Below are 5915 nucleotides of genomic sequence, written 5' to 3' on the forward strand. Positions count from 1 at the left end.
CCCTGTGTTGAGGGATAGTGTGGCAGATGTGTTGTTGCCCACCCTCACCACCTGGGGGCGGCCCGTCAAGAAGCCAAGGATCCAGTTGCAGAGGAAGGTGCTACGGGCCGATAGTCATTTAGACAGGTTACCTTGGCGTTTTTGGGCACAGGGACTGTGGTGGTTTGCTTGAAACTTAGTTATTACAGACTGGGTCAGGGAGAGGTTGAAAGTCTCAGTGAAGACACTTGCCAGCTGGTCAGCGCATGCTGTGAGTATGCGTCCTGGTAATCTGTCTGAATGTTAACCTGTTTAAAGATCTTACTCACATCGGATACGGAGAATGTGATCACACAGTCGTCCGGAACAGCTGGTGCTCACATGCATGGTTCAGTGTTGCTTGCCACAAAGCTAGCATAGAAGGCATTTAGCTCCTCTGGTAGGCTCGGGTCACTGAGCAGCTTGCGGCTGGGTTTCCCTTTGTAATCCGTGATAGTTTGCAAGCCGTGCCACATCCGACGAGCGTCAGAGCCAGTGTAGTAGGATTCTATCTTAGTCCTGTATTGACGCTTTGCCTGTTTGATGGATCGTCAGAGGGCGTAACGGGATTTCTTAGAAGCGTCCGGATTAGTGTCCCGCTCCTTGAAAGCAGCAGCTCTAGCCTGTTGTGTTGGGTTACGGTGCTGTTTGAATTTGTGGTTTGCATCTGGCTGTGTTTTGGGTTAGAGTATAGTGTGTGTTGGGTTTGGGTGCGGTGTTGCTGTGTGTGTTGCGTTGAGTTTGGGTGCAGTGTGTGGTTTGCATCTGGCTGTGTTTTCCGGCTCATAAGCGAGGTGTCTCCGAGGGTTGTAGAGAACACCTGTTAGATCATCTGTCACTGCTGCACCGCACCGCTAGTGTCCATCACCTCTCCCTACGTACCCATTCCCCCTGCCAGCTGTTCCCAGCACACACACACCTCGACAGTAGATACACACACACACGACAGGCCGCATTCCCACCTCTACATACGCGTACCCCATTTGCACGTACACACACATGCACTAAAATATGAATGGTACACACACACACTAATGCCATCTTCCCCTCGCACGCACAGACACACCCTGGGTGCTGCTACTGTAGCTGGCAACTGTGGGAAAACGGCTTTATCTGCCATTATGACGCAAGCCATTAAGGCCTACTGCAGCCATAATTTACAGCTCATGCTGAGCTACAAACACATATGCACTGGCATATAAATCTGGAGCTTTTACACTCCCGGCTTGGTGACGTTTTTATGTCACATTTAGAGAGGGAATGGTCTGATGCTGATACACACTGACGGGCAGCGAGGGAAGAATGTGTTTCACTCCGCCATCGTCTTCACAAACACACCTCCATCACCACTCTGCTGGTCCTAATGGAACTAGATCATTAGGCTGGAACACATAACAACCCATGCTATCTATTCTATAGAACCCGAGCCATTCTATCAGGACTGTAAGTACTATGGTCGGTTTATGGTTGGTTTTATAGTTGCTTTATTCTTCAACACTGACTGACTGCTGGCTCATTCATGGAGCTAGTGAGGCTGAACTGAAGTCATGTATGTTTGCATTAGATATTGTTCCCACTATGAAGATACTTACACTATTGTTATGATGAATGTGTTTTTAAGATGCTTTCATGTTCAAGTTCACTTTATTAGCCATTTCTAGGAATCTGCTTTGTGTGAGCGACTGGGTTTGAACCGGGATTGACTGCGGGTCACAAGACTGTGTAAGCCCGCTAAACTAAAGCTTAAATACTGTGAATACAATTTCCCTTCACATTCAGTCATTAGGTGTGGTTTAGAAAATAGCAACTTAGTGGTTGAGGTGTTTGACTAATGGAGAATGTGTGTGTTTGAGAGTACCTTACATCTGTAAATTGACTAGATTGGTATTTCCCATTAAAACACAAATCATGAAATATGGGAGAGAGAGGGTAATCATTTATCATTTGATAACAACCAAATAAAGCTAACTTAACTAGCAAGGTGGTAGACTACCACCACCATGTTCATTTAATTATCCAGAGTGGCTGCATGACCGAATTCTCTGGACGCTTCTTCCCCATAACTAAATAATCATACCTTCTATGCATGTGCTTCTTTACGTTGAAAGGCATGTTGTACGAACTTATTTGTGTCACGACTTCCTTGTTCAGGAAGGCTTCGGCATCGTCGTCACCTGCCTTCTAGCCACTGCCGCTCCTCATCTCATCATTCCATTTGTTTTGTCTTGTTTTTCACACACACCTGGTTCATATCCCCTCATCAGTCCCTGTATAAGTATTCCCTCTGCCCCCCATGTCTTTGTGTGTGATTGTTTTATGTGGAGGCGTCGATAGCTCGGTGGAGCTTTATGTACTGTATCGCCGGGATATTCACCCATGTGTTTTGTTTTTCTCCAGTGCGCCGTTATAACGCACTGTAGTTGTTTTACGCATTGCTGCGAACCGCTGTATTGGCCGAATAAACCATTTATTCTGTGATTTACACCTCCTGCGCCTGACTCCGTCAAATCACCCGCTACAATTTGACTGCTGTAACTATAAAAGACATGCTCGGCATGTTGTACAAACGTATTTGTCTGCTGTAACTATAATCTCATTGCAGTATCACAAACAAGCAGGACACAGTCTAAGTAGTGATTTAATGTTCTAAATTTTTTCATATTCATTTTATTTATTTTCCTCTCAATACAACAAACAGTTATTTCTGGTGAGTGGCTAAATTGAAGCATGGTAGCGACATACCTCAGATAGTTATGTTGATAATGGTTTTCATCTTACCAGCTACGTGGTCTGACTCTGATTACAGGAACGTAAACATTACAGCCTAATTATACCAGGCGTCGGTGGCTGTTTGTCTCCTTGTTGTGATCATCACATCACCACGGCAACAGCTCCACATCTACTATCTCAAAGTTCAGTCGTCTTCCTAATTTGTTGTAGGCAGCGGCTGAGTTGTGTGATTGTAGCTAGAGGAATGGAAACAACGCAGAGAATAGCTAAACTGAGCCTTCTTGGTCTTGTATTGAATGTCTTTGACTGAGTGTTAGGCTGGATAAGAAATTGTGGAGAGGCTGAAGGCTGAACTAAGCAAACACACACACCCTCTAGTCTAGCTTGTAGGCATTAATACAGTGGAGTGTGGATGCATGTATAGCCTCTCCTTGTGTGTCTGATACTTCTCCCAGGTTGGCACCTGCTATAATGGGATGGGGGGGGGGGGGGGTGCATCCCTCCCTCCCTCCTCCTCCCCCCTCTCCCCTCTGCTCGTTGGTGACAGCTTGATTTTGTGCTCTCTCTCAGGGCGGCAGCACGGTGACATGATGGGCCTGTTAATATGGACTCTTCGTGGTGTCTGTCTGAGGACAGGAGAGAGGGAGGGAGAGGGGGGAGAAGGATGGAAAGAGAAAGGTCCCAGTTAAAGAAACGCCTGTCTTATTGCTGAAGGGAAGGAGGGATGGAGGGATTGTTGGGGGCAGAAGGAGGTAAAGAGAGGCTCCCAGTTAAGGAAATGCCTGTCTTACTGCCAAAGGGAGGGATGTGGTGGATGGGGTGGGGTGGGGGGATATAAGGATGGATAGAAAGGGTCCCAGACAGACAGTAAAGGAAACGGCTGTCTGACCTGAGCAGAGAAGGCACTTCTAATTAACCACAGTGTCTCCCTCTGCTCTCCTCATCTGATGACAGGGAGACAGATGTGCAGAAACACACACTACAATTCAAAGACACCTTCACTAGCAGCTTGCACTAGCACACCTTTGTATATCAGTAATATATTATATAATATGGGGCCATTTCAAAGCCTATACCTGGACTGAAAGGTGATGTTTTTACCTTTTAGGTCTTCATCCATACACTAACAGAAACTGGGCCTCCACTCCCGACTCCTTCCTCACAGTCAGACCTCCTGCTCTTCTTTCCCCACCAACTTCAACGTTTTTCCTTATCTTTCCACCACTTATTCTATCTGTTCATCCAGCCATCAATTACAGCAGATGTATTTGAAGCTGTACATTGTATGTCCCTCTATTTCACTGTCATTTGTTTTAGTCAGACTCTCCACATTGATTTACCTCCAATATGATAACAAATCAAAAGGAAATAGTTGCAAACAAGAACTCACACTTTTAGGCAATACATAGACAATTTGCAAACCATAATACTTAAATGTTGATTTTATTCATTTGTGAGATAAAGTGGAACAGTAACAGAAGAGCGATAACAGAATAGGGTGTAATGAATACCGTGTGTTGGAGGTAAGTGGAAAATGACATATCTACACCAAATACAATCTTCTGTCCCAAACCTATCTCTGTCTGTAACCAGGGGACCCCTGGGGATGGTGATTGTGGTGATTAGTCTTAAATGGATGCTTCACTGCTATTGTGTCTCTCCTTTATTGTAATTAGATTTTTTTCTGCGCTGAAATGTATTTTAAATGCTGCTCTGAAGCGTGGAGATTAATGAACTACATGTCCCCCCTCAGAAATGTTCAATCAGCTCCTTGTTAGGACCACAGACACATTCAGGCTTTCATTACATTAGATTTTTTTACTTTACTTTTTTCTGCATTCACACATGTATCTATCTGCTGTGTGGAGATGAGTAGGGGTGGAAAATGTTCTGTAAGAATGAGGGGGGGGGGGGGGGGTTGATGGAATGCGTACATGGGTAGGAGGGCACAAACATGTGCATACATGTACGCATTCCATCAACCCCCCCCCCCCTGGTCACATGTTTGTGCCCTCCTACCCATGCACACACTCACACACACTAATGGGAATGTCCATAGTGATAGAGCAACCCAGTCTCATGAGCTATATGTTCAATGGAAAAAATAAAATAAAATAAAAAGCCAAGTAGTTGCATTTGAACGTTTTTGTAGTAAAACGTAAAAAAAGAAAAAAGAAAAGGGGTTTAAATGTAGCAAACAGGGACGGCCTGTTCAATAGGGCGATATGGGCGACGCACTGCCAAACGGGAAAAGGAAGGGATTTTTTTTCTAATCAATTATATCACGGCAACAGTAGTTATCAGTGTTGTAATCTATACGTCTGATCTGCCACAGTGCCACACTGCCACTAAATGTCGAATCAGGCTAAAGTCGTGCTTCAAATGGCTCCACCCCCTTTTGGGGCGATTTCAGTCAGATTGAAAATCGCCCAGAACTTCTGTCATAGACTCCCATGTAAAATCTATTTTTTTCAAATTTCAGAGCCTTCAATACAATCTCAATGGGTGTCTGTGGGCTTGCACTTACGCGCTTTCGTCATACGTTACGTAACCATGAACGTAACTGAGAAAAGAGTGGATTGTTTGAAAGAAGTTCCTTTTTGTCGGCGAACAAATGAAGATAAATTGGCAACGAAACAATTAGGACCTCCCAGACCAAATTTAATAATTCAACAGGTTTCTACTAAAGGCGGAAAGTCCTACACCCGAGGATTTTCCAAAAATTGGTACGAACGAAAAAAGACATTGCCACTCACTCAACTGGATGACGAGGGATACAGGCTAGCTGTCCGCCGCCACAACGATGAGGTTAGTGTTGATAATCACAAGTTTACTGGATGTGGATATGGTGTAATAAAGGCAGTTTATTCAGAGGTAAATATATCTGGAATCGCGTTCACGGACCCGTTCGTCAAACTCTTAGGGAGCTATAAATTAAGCCCCATTACTTACCATATCAGATAAGAGAAATTGCTGCAGCTACATATATTTTACATCCTGGCCCTACATAGTTCACTATTTGCATCACTTACCAAAATATTACATGTGGTCATATATGCTTGGAAAGTGGAGATGCCATAGAACGTCAAAAAAGTAAACATTGCTGGAGACACATTGCCGTTTTGGAGAAGACATCGCGTTTGCTAGCGAAGAGATTTGTTGTGGCA

Source organism: Coregonus lavaretus, assembly GCF_964263955.1.
Source record: "Coregonus lavaretus genome assembly, chromosome: 24".
NCBI classification, from domain to species: Eukaryota; Metazoa; Chordata; class Actinopteri; order Salmoniformes; family Salmonidae; genus Coregonus; species Coregonus lavaretus.